Raw genomic sequence first — 16,345 nt, 5'->3', positions numbered from 1 at the left:
AGGCACAGGTCACCATGAAGCCACATATGAAATGTAGCATATAATTCTGATTAGCCACTTCAGAGATGAACCTGGCCTAGAAACAGCACAGAGGAGACAGCAGTATGTGCTGGCCGCAGCTCCTCACCTTCCTGTTCTTGACACAACCATGAGGGTGGCCTTGAGGGAGATGGGGACATCTGCAAATCCAAAACCCAGGGGGTTTTAACATTAAGATTTCCATGGACCAAAGGCTGAGTTTTCAAGATCCAGGTGGGTTCAGTGATCCCAAGAGAAAACATTGTTTAAAGGTATTTTCCTTATGAGTAAGGAGATTAAAATGCTGACCTTGACCACAGATACTGAGGCATACTGAGTGGTACTCATCCTCGGTGAAGAGAGCCTTTAGGACTGAGCAAAGAAAATAGCTAAAATCCCAGAAAAAGAAGCCTTTTAAGCTGTAATGGCCACCATCAGCAGTCCTTGGCACACTATCCTGCCATTAACAGCAAGCAATTATTAAGCGTGCTTGCTTAACTGAGGCTGATTTCCCATATTTACTCATCTATAATCACGTCTATTTCTACTTAGTTTATATTTACATATATCTGTGTTTATTCACCTCTCATCTATCCCAGTGAAATGTTAATTTACTGTTCAGGCAGCTGGTGATAGCAGTGTGATTGACTGTTCTGCGATGCAGTGTGCTGAGCTGATGCCTTGTATTGCATTTCTGCACTTGATTTGTTCTTTTGATTTTCTGTTATTTACTCTGTGATCTTAGTAAAATAGTCTAAATTTTTCAAATGACAAATAAAGCAGAATCCAAAACTTCTGTCCTTGAAGAACACAATGCAATTACACCTCTCAGTGTACACCAACTCCCAGTTCATACACTGAGGACTTACTTTACTTTTGTACGTTTTAAAAAAATCAATACTATTAAAAACCAGAACAAAAGGAAACAGAATGTTTGCAGGCAGTAAAACCTTAAAAACCCACTGTCTTGTTCAGCTTGAATTTACACTTTTATAATGAATCTTTTTCCCCTGCACATTTAACTGAGCAACTCTCATTTCTGGAAACCATCTAAATCCAAATGTTGTTTAAGACTGGTCACAGAAGCATACCTGTACATAAACCACACTCTCACGCAGTCTGGGAAAGGGAATTTCTACAAAGCAATTTTAAATGTTTGTATGCCCTGAAGTTTTAAATGAAAGCACTAATTAAACAAACCTAAAATTCCAAATTCTGGCCCCAGGACAACAGCTGGGCACGGACGTACATATTTTTATAGCTATCGTTAACTTTAACAGCAACTCCCAACATTTCTCTCCGTGAGAGCTAACAGAAGTGTGACAGACCTTCCATGAGATTCCTAGGCTCTGTGGCCATGATGATCTCCAGAGCTGCTTTCCAGCCACCAAACCCAAGCATGCTGCTGAGGATGCATCACCACAGCCATGTCCAAGGGCAGCAGTACCCACTAAGGACAGGGACATTGTAGTGGTGCAAGCAGCCTTTATTTATCCTGTTTTGAAAGTCTGCACTCTTGGACTAGCCCTGGAAACACAGAAATATAAGGATATACTGAAAATACAATATTTAATCAGTAACAGAGTCATTCTCTTGTTTCCCTCTTAAATTCACCATGACCAAAGTCTCCACATATGATTATGTGTGGGCCAAGTCTGAAGTTTAAATTTGTTGTTCAAACAAACTACAAAAAAGATATAAGGTTCTGAAGTGCCTTCTGTAGTAAAAGCCTCACTTTTCCTTAATGATACCAAAAAATACATAATTTTTTTCTTCAAATTTTCAACAAAAAGATTGTACGCCTAAGACTAATGGAGAGAGAACCTCCTGAATGATACCTGGGTGACAGCAGGGAGATGTGGCTGCTTTCCCATCACACCCACCTCTGCTTACTCCATCATCACATGGAGTAACAGCTCCAGACTTGTGTATTTGTCATCTGACAGCTCCAAACAGCTCAGCCTCTCTCCCTGGCCTCTCTGCTTGGCAAAGATCCCTGAAGCATTCTCCATCCTCACCCTCTAAATGAATTCTTGCTCTTCACTTCATAACCAAGTTCCCACTACACCAGGAGAAGAAATTACTGCTATCATCATTTCTGTTTACTCATAAGCTTCAAGCAGGAGTAAAGGGAAAACTTTCACCTTTGCAGCTGAAGCTTTCCCTGTTTGGTCTTTGCTCAAAACTACATTATTCTACAGAGCTTATGGGAAGAATGGTTCTGAGGTGGAACATCATGAAAAATAGGACATTTTCTTACAAAAGCCAGAATCATACTTGGCTGGAGGCTGAGGGATGACTAGTTCAGATATGCCCCTCCACTGAGAAAAAAACATTTCAAAGAAAGGGACTTTCCTTCCATAGGTAGTTCTGCTGAAAAAGTCACTTGCTGAGCAGCAAGGAAAGATTTCTGGATAATCCTATAAAGCGAATCACAAGGAGGGTCTCACAGTGTGGAAGAGATGCTATCAGAGGTTATGCACATACGAGTCTGCTTCAGCACACCAGGTAACAGCAGTGTACTCGGGCAGAGCCCTGTGAAGCTCTGACAGGAAATGTTCCCTTGAGTCACGTTTGAAGAGAGCTGCAAGAACGTGGGTGCAGAGAGCAGAGCGAGAAGCACCAGTGGACACGAGGCATGCAGCAGGCAGTCAGGCTGCTGGCCAGTGCCACCAGCAAAGCATGGGGGGGTGGGGGAGCCTACAGCCTGCAAGCACAGACCGTGGCCTACTGTCCAGCTCCTGGCACAGCCTTCCTGCAGGGCACCTGGGAGCAAGAGAGCCAACCACGAAAATGCATCTCTCTCATTCCCATTCTATATATATATATAAATCACCATCATTCTCTGCTATTCTAGATGATTTGCTTGTTGCAAAAACAATTGTTATAAATCAGAAACCCATCTCAGCAGCTATCTTAAAATTTGCCCTACCAGGAGTAGTAATGTTTCAATTCTTTTTCTTTTTCCTTCATCTTTTTCTTAAATAAATAAATAAATAAATAAATAAAAATAAAAAAATAAAAAAAATCAAACCAGTTCAGAGCCACTTCAACGTCACAAGTTCCCACAGGCGGCACAGCTCCTCACCTTCCCAAGGAGAAAAGGCAGATACCCCTCAAGGCCGAAGCACAGAGGTGCAGCTCCCTCCCTCTAACCTGGCAGGTGACTGTTATGTGAGTCTTCTTGCAGTTCTATGTGATCTGCATCATCCAACTGAAACATCAGCCAGAGCCTTGAAAAATGCTCCTGGGTCACATATATTTAGCACAGCCTCTTCTATTTTGCTACACATTAAGCACAGACCAGTCGCATAACAGAGATTTCCTTGTAATCTTGTAATAGCCAAAGCATTTCAAGTGGCTGAAATGTAAGATATGCCAACATAAATATGCTACTTACAAAAATATTAACATGTTTATTTCAAAGACACATCATCAGATGGTTTCTTAAAATAAAGGAGAAAATGAAATTGAATCCTGAAGCTTTTTCAGTATTTAGCACCCACATCAAACACACCTCATCCAAAAATTGTAATTCAAACTGGCAATCACAGTACTCCTGTTCTTGTGCATGCTGTTTCTCCACAAAGTCACATACAGGTTTGAGAAAAATGAATTATTAAACACTTCTCTGCAATTAAGTGCTCTACGTGCACTCACCTGCTGCAAGAGATTTGAAAGAAAAATCACTCTGTCCTCCAGCTGCAAGTGCCCACTGCTCCTGGTGGAACAGGGCAGCTGAAAACAAGAGCTGCTTTGTAGGATAGGGGAGCCTGCATTTTTATCAGAAAGCTTCTGTGACTTGGGCTCAATTAAGATTGAAAATAGTCTCTTCTGTTCAGGAAAAGAGGCTGATAGGAGATAACTAGATAAGCATATACAATAGGCATACGTGAGCAACCTTATTTAGGTGCCTGGGCCAAATGAATTAGAAGTTACTGACACGAGCAGGAAAAGGTTACAGGAATGGTTTTTTTATCCTGGAAATTGTGAAATTCAAGTTGAAATCCCTGCCTTTAACCTTCCCCATCACAGCTGTGCCTCAGCCTCCACCATTAAACACACCTGCTGCTTTCACACAGCTGCTGTCAGGTTGGATATGTTAAAAATGATGACGTGGCTCCACTTGTACAACACTGGGAAGAAACCAACGATGACAAGGACTTTCCCATGTGCACTAACTTCTAAGAGGAAACAAAGTGGTCTAGAAGACAGAAGTGGCACGTTCTTATGCATACAACAAGGATATCTCTTCCCCCCTATCTTTGCAATCTTGGATGACTGATACCTGTGCAGAGATAGATGCCCACTAAACAGACACTCTGGAGAAACTCACACTATTCTTTCTCTCCTAAGCATCTCCAGCAAGGCAGGATGCAAACCACCAGGCTCTCCAGCCATCCTCACACCTTCCTTCCAATATACCTACCACCACTTAACCATTCCTGTTCCTTTGTGGTTATTGAAAACTGTCCTTTTTTTGCTTGGTAAAAGGTACTTACTAAATACACACAAATATACAACAGCTGCTCTGAAAATATTGCCTTCTATTTTATTATGTTGGCCCACGACATAAGAGGCAATATAGCAGTAGAGGTTGAACCTTCCCACCAATATCTCATTACATGTTATTGCTGTGTGACAGATGGCAGCAGAGGGGCAGCCTGACAGAATGGCATCTGACATGGAGGCAAAGACAAAGCAAAGGTATATCACTGAATTTCTCCGTGTGGAAATAATGGTACTCAATGGCATTTACCAACACCTGCTAAGCATTTATAGAGACCAAACAGCAGACGTGAGCATAGTGAGAAGTTGGGGTGCCTTTCAGCAGTGGTGGCCATGACAGTGGGTCACCTCTGCTGGTGCAGATTCTTATGAGCACAGCATACAAGCTGTGGTGAATATACACATTGCTGGTAAATATACATAGTTAATGATAGCAACTATGTCGAAAAATAGTATCATGTAGTTGAGAATTTGCTCTATCAAATAGTGTTCTTGTGCTCTTCATATCCGTTCTGGTTTTCACGGAAACAAATAGGAGGCATTACTTTTGGAGCAAGCTATGTACACACTCACATATGCAAATTTCTCTTTATCCAATGAGTCACTTTTCCTCATCCACTTTGAACAACATTCAGCCTCATCCCAAACTCAGAAGCCAACATTCCAAACCCAATACATCCTCCAGACTGCTCTGAAATACAGAAGGCTGTTTAACACAACCCGCGTATCTTCCTCTCACTTGATCATCTTGTTAGGTTTTAATGCTTAAAAGATGCCCAACAGCCAGGACAAATGATTCTACTATTTCAATCCAATTTCAGTGGTTGAATTTTCCAGCTTTAAGTGTGTTTGTCTGTAATAATCAAATCTACGAAGATTATCTCCAAGCAAGTTGCCTTTCTCTTCACCTTCATAACCAGACTTCCATGCAGTTACTCTTAGATACCTTGGAGTTCAAACAAAATGAAACCAAATAAAGTGAAAGATTAATATATTAATCTCAAAGTAGTAGATCTTTTAACATGCTCAATGACCTCTGTAACTTTCAGTAGAAAAATTACATTAAAAAAAGAGAAGTGGTCACCCAGCAGAGGCTGTGCTTTTCCCCACCCACTGGAGGAAGCGCCGTGAACTAGGATGCCAGGTCATCATTTCAGGGAGAAACCCGTTGTGCTTTGTTTATCTGTAAAAAAGTTTAATTGAGGAAAATGCAAGGCCAGGACATATATGTAATGTGATCAGTATTTACAATGATCTCAGCTCACCAACTCTTAACGTGTTTAACTCCTGTGCCTTCACCTTCCCAGCTAATGGGTGCTACTGACAATTTCTAGAAGACACTTTCTCATTGTTGGCTCTTTAGTAAAGGGGCTGACACACACAGGGGCATCTTTATACCCAAACTTCGTCAAGCCTTCTTTTCCTTTTTGCACTTTCAGGATTTATGTTCACTCAATCAGGTTGGACATTAGGAAAATTTCTTCTGCGAAAGAGCAGTGATGCAGTGGCACAGGCTGCCCAGGGAGGTGGTGGGGTCACCATCCCTGGCGGTGTTCAAGACCTATAGAGATGTGACATTGAGGGATGTAGTCTGGAGTAGTCCCAGGCATAGGCTGATGGTTGGACTAGATGATTTTAGTGGTTTTTCCAACCTTAACGATTCTATGATTCTAAATCCAGTATAAATTACAGAATAGCCTTTTAGTGAAAATTGACCGTTTAAAAACTACTCCTTAAAGCAATGTAAGACCTGGTGCATTTCCCTCTGGTCAGGTGTCTGACCTGGTTGTACATAAAACTGTCCCGCACCAGTGGATGCTGTGCCCACTGTGAAATGCTGATGTTTGGAGAAACATGCTTATTCCACAGAAATAGCAGCTAAGAGCAGTTAGTTCACTCAAGTGTTAAGGCCACGATTACTGGATATTAATAAACTACAGCAACAGCCTGTCATTATAGTGTTGCACTTCAGCAAATTTCTAATTCTGTCTCTTTATGAATCATGGAAATTGTTGAAAGAGCTTAAACACCTAAAATTAGCTGACACTGATACCGAAACGGAATTGTCTCAGTCATCCATCACACGCGGATGCTGTGCAAGTCACTCAGCAGTGCCGCACGCTTTGGGTGCCGATTTATTTGTAGAGAGAGCTTTAGATGGGCAGCTCAGACCTGAGTGCGGACAGGGAGGTAAATTCTCCCCCAGCACGTCTGCAGGGTGCCTCCAAATTTCATGTGCAGGGTGGTACGTTGTCTGCAATTACACCAGCCTTGAAAGAGAAGGGAATGTCTTTCTTAAAAGTGCCTGGCTGGCTATCAGTGTGAGCTGCTTTACATCTTAGTAAGAAAATCCTTAACTCTGGCTAATCCCTGTGCTGTGATTGACTCTTGTCCATGAATCTTAATGTGTTTGTGCCAGCAAAGGGGAAAAAAAAAAATAAATCAACCTCTCTACTCTGACACCATTCTTACAACTGCTTCCAACAACTGAAATAACAACTAGACAAGAAAAATATGCAGAGAAGGAGGGAGCTGTCCTGCATCTGACTGAAGTGCACTGATTAAAAACAAAGCAGAAAAGCAGCTCAGAAAAGCATCCTTCTCCATCCTAAGGCCCTCCTCATGCCCCCTCCTCTGCTCCAAGTTTCCCCACAACAGTCACAGTCTGTGCATACAGTTCCCCATGCGCCCAGGAAAAGCCTGGCAGACCCCTGCGTTTGGGTGTTTCGGGTGTAGCTTTCATTTGCAGTTCCTCAGATTTACACCAAGCATTATGAGAAGCAGAAGAAAAGAGTGAGTAGGGATGCTGCTCTCATTGCAGTGCTTCCAGCAATCTGACAGAATGGTCTTCTACTTTGCTTTAATTTAAAATTGAAACCTAAAGTCAAATTTCCACCTGGTAATAGCTTAAAGGCACTTCCAATTAACTTGGTAATACAAGCTTTCTGAGTTAATAAATTTTCCAGCCTCTGTGTTTAATACAATTAAACATTTGGGCCTTTGGCCTAGGACCTTATTTAGCTTGAGAAAGGATTGCAAAGAGACTGCCTCCAATTATCACCATTTACACAACATTCACTTAAGGGCTTTTAAACGCACACCTATAGAGCATCTGTTTAATCTTACACAAAACTCAATGCCCAAATCCAGGCCTTCTCTCTCCTGTGCTCAGGTGAACGCCGCCATGCAGGTTGGATATTAGGAAAAATTTCTTCTTGGAAAGAACAGTGATGCCCTGGCACAGGCTGCCCAGGGAGGTGGTGAGGTCACTGTCCCTGGAGGCATATAAGAACCGTGCAGATGTGGCACTGAGGGATGTGGGCAGTAGGCATGGTGGGGTTGGACTGGATGATCTTAGAGGTCTTTTCCAAACATTAGGATTCTATGAGGCTCTAAAACCAGCCCACAGTATACCAAGGCCATTCGTTACAGCCATGCCACCTCCTCCTGATTTGATTCCAAAGCTGCATTTTATTTGCAAATTTCTTCAAAACTTCGAAGTTAGTATAAAGTGTGTTGCATAGGTTAAGGGACCCATGAGATATGCAGAATCAGGAAACAAAGACAGAACTAAAGTCTCGTGCTTGAGAAAACACGAAAATTAATTTTGCCAGTGTGCCTACCACATTAAACACCATATTCTCTTACACAAAGGGATTAAAAGGTTTTAATCCCTCTTTGCAAGCAGCTACTCCTTGATTCAACAGTTCAAAAGGCTTTGCCAAGCTCACGTTTTTCCTTTGGTTTTACGAATTAAAAGCGAGTATAAACCTTATTTTGTAAACAGAGAGCATAGCATAAGGGTTTTAATAGTACCAGGAGCCTTCACGAAGACATCCCCAGGTTCTTAGCAAGGCCTTTGCTGAAGGAACTGCATTTTATTCTAATGCTCCCGTACATTGTTCTGTCGTCTTCCCAGTAATGAACTGAATTTCTGCCTCATCTACCTGGTGAGGAGGAAAACGTCCTGCTTAATGATAACGAGGACACTCCAGTATTTCCATTACACCAGTGATTTTTTCTTATTTGTATAAACGGTTTTTATCATTCAGCATGCATAGTACAGTCCTTGGAAAAACAAGAAAAATCATTTCCCCATTTAAATGTTTGCCAGAGTGTAAAAAATTTCAGCAGGTGGCCAGGCACCCAGGCAAAATACTCTCGAGTGTTTAAAAAAAAATTATTGAATTTTGTTTAATCGTACATGAAAATCCCCAGGACTATTTCCCCATTAAAAGACTTCCTCCATGGCCGGCTCCCCGCAGCACCTCGACACAGAGGCTCCATGCTTTTGGGGAGGCTGGGCAGGATGTGCCCATCCTATTGTGTTTCAGCTTGGCTCAACGCAGGCATGCCATGATGTACTGACCCAAGCCCAAGGAGTGGTGCAAGGGGTCTTCTGGGGGTCTCTGGATGCTGCTGTCTCCTGTCCATGAACTGCACCCCCAGACGGTTCTGCATACGCGCAAAGCATCTCCTGACTATCAAATAAGAGCCCCATGGTAGATGGCACAACCTGCACACACCAGGGTTGCAGATTGATGATGACCACAATGCTTCAGGGCAGACGCTCCATCCCAGGAGGCAGCCAGCCCCCTTCTCCTACCAGTGCTTTCTGGTTCAGCAAAGGCTGACTTTTAGAAGGCATCAGAACTAATCACCTTCATGGTTGCTGCGTTCTTCATTTAATTTTTTCTAACATCCCCTCCTCGCTGTGTTATGAATTTACCTGATAGAAATGAAAAGCTCTTTTCATTTTAATAACTTTTCACCGTATAGATGATCAGGTCAGCCTCTAACTGTTTCCAAACTAAGCTCTTTAATTCTCTGCCTAGCAGGCACACTTCCAAATTTGAATTTCTTGTGACCTTTTCCTTTACTACTTTTGTATGATCTCACTTGTTTATGCACGGTGTTTCAAGAAATGCAAGAAGCTGTGGTCCACACTGTGAAACTGCTGCATGAAGAGCTTCTACAGCCACCAGGTCAACCTGGGAGTGCAGAACAATGCCACGGGACTGACGGTAGTGATCCTCAGCACGACCTGACTGCACAGCTCAAGTTCTGCAGGTGCCAGTTCTACCTCTCGGATCTGACATCCTAGAGCATCTCATGAAGGATGTACACCAGGGTGAAACAGATCTGTGCACGATAAAAACTGAAGCTTGAAAGAATGGCAGCCTTGCTTACCTCCTGCAAGTCAGCACATCGCTAAATCATAACAGTAGGGAAAGAACAGTAGATGAGACAAAAGAGCCTGTCCAATTACATCTGCCTTGAGTGAATGTTATTAGTCACACAGCTGCAGGAGCAGCGGGGATGGCATACCTGCACACAGGCACGTGGATCTCCTTTCAGCATTACCCGTGCAGGAATAACGCCCTGCCTATCAGCGATCTTTGATTTTCATTTCATGTTTTAAAACTGACTTGAAGGTGGGTGCCTGCCAGCTCCGCTTATGTTCTCCAGGAATAAATGTTTATCAAAGGGGGTTCCCTGTTTGCTGAGCTGGAATGAGTTATACCAACAGGGTATCAATAGGTTGGTGGCTGCCTGTCATCGTTATCAAAGAGAAGTCTGAAACAGCAACACTGCAGCAGTGCTGGAGCTGCCAGATCAAGCACGGCATGGGACAGGGCTGCAAGGGGCTCCCCAGAGCACAGCCCTGCCCCTCAGCCATACAGCCTCTGTCACAAACAGGTCACACATTCCCTTAGGGAGAGCCTTGAGCTTCAGCCACACACCTCTTCCCAGAGGGCTGTTCCAAGAAAGTTGGTCACAGAAACATTGGCTGGGAAGCACGCTGCCGTTTCCAAGTTACTTGTTGTCAGTCATACCCACTTGTTTGTATGCCGACACAACCCTTCAGTGGAAAAGGTTCCAACACCATCCCTTTCCTCCAGTTTATACCTCATTCTTATCTCCCTTCTTAACAGTAGGAAAATGTTTGCTCTAATATTTCCCAACAAAATAATTATCCCCTCTACTGAAAAAGGAAATTGCATGTTGATTCTTACGGGGCTTCTTTGTGCTCTGCTTCATGCTCTCCTGGTAGATTCCACAGCACTTAGAATCCCACTGTCAGCACCATTTTATTGAAAAGACAAGAAAAAGTGAAAAAGCACGCATTTGGGTTTGTGTATCTGGAGGGTACTTTTCATAGTCTCATCAGCATCTCTTCTGCCCTCTCTCCCCCACCACCTTTTTTTTTTTTTTTCTTAAAGTCATACAGCTGAAAAAAAAACTGTTATACTTCACAAGGTCTCCAAACAGCTCAACACTTGGCAATTCTCCTTCATCCCTGTTTGTTCCTCTGCACACATAGCTGCCTTCGCTGATCCGTTTTTTCCTCACATTGCTTGTACTCTCTTCACTTGTCAAAACCTTTCTGAGGATGCACATCTGCTTCTGTTTAAAGCTTCTTGGGCTTTTTTTTTCCTGTTATGTTTTCTTTTTTTTTGTTTGGAGTAAAAAAAAAAAAAACAGGCTTCACCCATTTCTGAACTGATTTTGTTAGTTACCATTAATGTCTCAAAATCTGCCTTTAAAAAAAGTGGAGAATTATAGTAGCATGTGGATATGACCTTGATCATTCTGCCATGTAAAACAAACCACGAACACTTTCAGCCTTCGCTTAATTTGTATGACCACATCTGTGATGTCCTCATGACTTGCTGCTTCCTCATGTCTACAAATCCTTGTACCTCACATGTGGGAAGAGTTCATTAGCACAGCTGCTTGGAAAGCTCCACTTTCACCTTCATAAACAAGTGCATGTCCAGATCTCTGTTCTAAATATGGTTAAGAAAGAAAAGAAAAGAAACCTATTTTTAGCTAGCCAGAAGCCTGAAAGGTATATTTATCATGAAACTTAGGAGCTGTGTTGTAGAGTCCTACAAACGGCAATTCAGCCGTTGTTAGAACATAACCTCAGATAATTAAAAGTGAGATGAAGGTAGAAATGCAGATTAACTGTAAACAAGGAGGACAGGCCCACCAGCACAAAGCAGCTGCCTACATTCTCAGCACTCAGACCGTAAAAAGAAGGCTGACAACACGATTTGCAAAGTGCTGAAATCACCCAACAGCACCAGTCATAATCTTAGATTCACATTTCCTTCAGCCAAGCGTTTTCCCACTATTACTGGTGATAAAGCTGGTGGATGAATTAAAGGTTTGCAAAAGGATGATGACAGTACAGAAATTAATCACGCATTAATTTAGAACTTCCATCTCTCTCTGCACTCTGAAGACATCACAGTGCCACATCCTAGAGGGGAGCGATGCCCGGGCCACCATGAGGAAGCACAGCTTCCTCCTGTTCCAATAGCCTTAAATCTATCAGGAATTTTCACTGAGTTGCATCAAATCACATTTCAGAGCGTTTGAAATTCAGAGTACTGTAAGTTCAGCATTGCAGCAGACACGGATTTCTCTCTCAGGGCTGCTGTGATAATTAATAAAATTACCAGCCACTTTTGTTTTGCTAATTTGGTGCTTCACCTTTGAGTAAGTGAACTTTATGAAATAAGTTACATAGAATAGTATCAGCGTTGTTCCTACTGTATTAACATGTATGCAACTCATCCACTGCAATTTCTGAGAACATCCAGGCTGCACATAATGCCATTAGGCAGCGGGGGGCTGGCTTGCAACCAAGCATGCATTTATGGGCTCCTGGATGGCAGCACAGCTGAACTGGGTAGGAAAAGCAGCGCAGAAGGACAGTTGCCCTCTAACAGATCGAGGAACTCCTGAGGTGCCTTTTCAGTTCTGATCTCCTTCTCTGATGGGTGGATTTGGGGTCTTTTTTGGAAATGCTGAACAGATCAGTCAAAACGCTCAGTGCTAAAATTAAAGCAGCTTAAATTGAATGCAGGACTGTGTCGCACGTTGTCAAATGTGCTACAGAAAGCAAGGAGTACAGAAACAACTTTGTTGCTGCTGTCCAAGTGCAAGTTGGTGGTTGCATGGGAAAGCGAAGCCTGAATTTAGGAGCTGATAGGCAGGCTCAAGGAGAAATATATATTTTCTTACAACCCTTTCACTTCTTTGCATGCCATTTTAGTGAAGAAAACAGACATTGGCTCGTTGATACATCTGCTGCACAATTCCTTTTTCAGAATCCTGAAGTTTGCTTAAAATGTAGGTTTGTTGGTATTTTGGCACGACTTAAAGAGACTGACTGTATCTAAATGACTCAGAAGTACTGCAAAAATCTACTTGTTTAAAACCTCAATTTAAAAAAAATTAAACACTGAGAAGCCCATTCCATTTATGAAAGAAACAAGGAAAACACTGCATTAGTTTTAAAAGGGTCATTATCTACAGAAAGCTTCAGCAAAGCAGTAATAGTGTCACTCACTTCCTAGAACTCTTATCCTATTAATTTACAATCTAGAATTAGAGAAAAATACGTTATTAACTTCTCAGTCCATACATTCTAAGTAAATACATGCTTGCAATTGGATTTTCAAGTCCTTTAACTCTAGATGTCATTTAGGAATTTAAGAGAAGGAAGCAATTGGTTTTTCTTTTATGGTCTTTCATTAATTATTGCTGCCGAACAGCCATAACCACTCAGCCCGGATAACTGCTCTGGGAAAGGGCAGGATGCCCACTCCTCCATTGCACCTCGGCTCTCCCCACCGTCCCTGAGCAACCAGAACACACTGCCTGCCAAACGTGACACACTGGAGCCTGATTTCCAGCACTACAGGCCAGGCTGAAAACCAGAGCAAACACTGCAACAAGCTTGGTTCTATCCCCTCCAGCCTACACAAGTGACAGCTTGCTCAAATATTCTCGTCCTAGTTACTTGAGGAAAACGGATGTTTTCAGACATCTTCTGACTAGTACACCTACAAAGGATGGAAAATCATGCAGTGCAAACTGAAGCCGAGGCAAGTGTAACTGTCCTTGCGGAGCCTCGCATCACTTTCACAGTATAGGTAAAGAAAGCACTGTGCTGCCTACTGAGGCTGAGGATGCTATGAGAGAAGGGAACTGGCAGACCTGCTGAGCAGCCTGCCCCACTGCTGCCCTTCCCTCCAAGCAGGGAAGCTGTTCCTAGAACTCCCTGATCCTCTGCTACAATTTGCAAGTGAACTTCAACACAGTTTCCTCCATCTCTGCGCTCATCTTCTCAATCTATTGTGACAGCTATTGAGCAACTGGATGACTAAAGACGGCAGATACTATGTCTGCGTGCATCAGAGCCCGTGTTTAAATAAACAAAACCACTATTTTCAAACATGTCTAATCACCACATCAAAAGATTTATTAATGGGATTCCAGGACATGGCTGAATGCATGTTGCAGCAGCAGGGACTGGCTTCAACAAAAACACAGCTCCATTCCAACCGTATGTCTCCAAAATAAAAGGAAAATTGGAGACTAATCAAATGCAGAGGGGATTAAAAAAAAAAAGAAAAACAAATGGACAATAACTTTGTTTCATCATATGCACACCGTGCACACACACAAGCCCTGCCACAGTTTTGAGCATGTCAAGAGTTTATGAATCATGGAATAATTAAAGTTGGAAGAGACTTCTGGAGGTCATCCCTTACAAAATCCCACTTAAAGCAGGGCCAGCTTCCAAGTCCCATCCAACTCTAACGCTGGATGAAGTTGATTAAGGCCTCATGCTGCCAAGCTTTGAGCGTTTCCAAGGATGGACAGGGCTTGGGACTCCTGCTCTACTCACCCCCTTTGGGCTGACGAAGACTGCAGCAAGGTCTCCTTCAGTCACCTCTCTCCAAGGCCAAACAAAGGCAGCTCCCTATCTCTTTTCTGGGGCACCCTGTGCTTACAGGGCTCCTCATCAGGACAATACCCCACGTGCTAGCCCACTATGCTGCAGTCCCTTCCCCATCACTTCATCTGAAGTTCTTTGCTACCTGCCTTCAACAGGAGGGGCTGCATTCAGGAGTCTGTCTGCCTCTCCTATCTTTCAGTTTGAGGCTGTGTGTTCATAAGCCTCTACATGCTATCTGCTGTAAGCATGAAGTATAACTATCACTAATGAAAGATGACTTCTTAAAATACCTCCAAGACCATATGAACTGTGCAGGAAATCAACCCGCATATTTATCTCCCTCACTCAGAAATATTACTCGACGAGCAGCCATTACCCTTCCAAATTAACTTCACTTACAATTATTTCAAATGTTTTCACATGTTGCAACACTAGCACAGACAATGGCAAGGCCCTGAGCACTGCCATTCCCACATACCTGGTGCTTGTCACTTTCCTCATACACCTGCTAGACAGCCCTTCTTAGTTCAACTCTTTCATCACATTTCCACTGTTTGCATCCCCCACAAGCGGTAAGACATAGTTCTGCTGTGCTTGCTGTCCCTCATTGAAAGACACTGAGAAATAGGGGGTCTCGTTATCATTTCTCAATCATCATACTGTATGCACTTTAATATAAAAGCAGTTCAAGCAGTTCTGCTACACAGGACTGATAAACTATTAACATCAAAAAAACATCCAGAGACATTTCCCAATTCTGTTTCAACCCACCACCTCTATTTAAGCTCAGTTACTATGTAGTCTACACACCAAATGAATCCCACTTGCAACTTCCGCTAAATAATGAAGCGACTGAACGTTTTAGAGCCACAAACAAACAAAATTGCCATTTCTGGATACTCTAAACCAGCCCTTTTGTCACTGCAAAAAGAGAGCTTGACATCTGAGATATAAAATGCTCAAAAGAAGGCTGTAGCAGGTAATCAAAAGAGAGTGATGACTGCAACAAACGTTATCGATTCTGACATGGCAAAATGAGAGCAGGAGACCACTGTCCTGGACTGGTGATTCCATTAACTCTTTGCTTTACTATATTTCTATTTGTTTCTGGCTGTTCACAGACTATCAGTAGTCATGAGGTAAGTAAGAGCAGCAGGAACACACAGAGGTGCTGCTGCCAGCGCTGTTTCAGGGAAATTGCCTTTAGCCACGTTCCAGCCACTGAACACAGCTGTGGAGGCAGAAAAAGAGCAGGTTCTGCTGGCAGAGCACTCAGAGCAGTAAGACGGTCGTTTCCTATAACCCCAGAATTACTTTAAGGCATCCATGAGAAACTAAACTATTTAGACTCTGGCACCATCACAAAAACTTAGTGCCGTGGGAAATATATAGTCTATATATTTTTTATATAAACAGATCTTTCATCTCCATTTCCCTCGTGCCCTTTTGCTTTCTGTTGTAGCCGGCTCTTACAGGACCTGTTAATTCCCACTTACACAAAGGTTTGAGAACCAATTCATGGACACTGAAGAGTGAACTTTCGAAATCTTGTTACCATCAGATCTCCTGGTACCAACAAAGCAGATGAGAAACGAGAAGCAGTTACTGGCTTCTCACTCCTCACATACAAGTACGCAAAATTCTTGTTCTTGCCATTTTGTGGAGCGCTGCTGGTCTGCTGCCCTCTGTCTGGGGGAGTTTTTTGAAAAACATCTGGAAGAGTACACACTGACAGAAGCGCTGACACAGCACCAATAAAATGGAGCTTGCCTGAATAAAAACATGCAAGTGAACAAACCAGATGCTTTTTCTCCTTGTCCACAGAGAATCTGCGTTAATGGTCAGGGCCATAAGCCTCTCCCTGCAGAGGCTGCTATTGCTCCTATCTGCTTGATAAACCTACTTCGATTGTGCTTTGCATGGCATAAAGGAAAAGCTTAGCACTTCATGGAGCACCAGGACAACGACACCTTTATGGAGGTTTGCGAATAAGTCAGCAGGTAATGATTAGACAGAGACTGGAGCCTGAGCACTGACAAGACGAACTGCCAGTGTGTA

The 16,345-nt window shown here is 42.8% G+C and overlaps 1 protein-coding gene across 9 annotated transcripts in view; it reads right to left on the bottom strand.

The window, feature by feature from the left end:
- Nucleotides 1–16,345, bottom strand: part of PTPRF (protein tyrosine phosphatase receptor type F) — a 343,189-nt gene that overhangs the window by 174,500 nt on the left and 152,344 nt on the right. The gene's annotated exons all lie outside the window — the stretch shown is intronic.

Source organism: Meleagris gallopavo, chromosome 10 (assembly GCF_905368555.1).
Source record: "Meleagris gallopavo chromosome 10, MGAL_WU_HG_1.1, whole genome shotgun sequence".
NCBI classification, from domain to species: domain Eukaryota; kingdom Metazoa; phylum Chordata; class Aves; order Galliformes; family Phasianidae; genus Meleagris; species Meleagris gallopavo.
The sequence above is the reverse complement of the archived record's forward strand: the minus strand, read 5'-3'. Positions and strand labels throughout refer to the sequence as shown.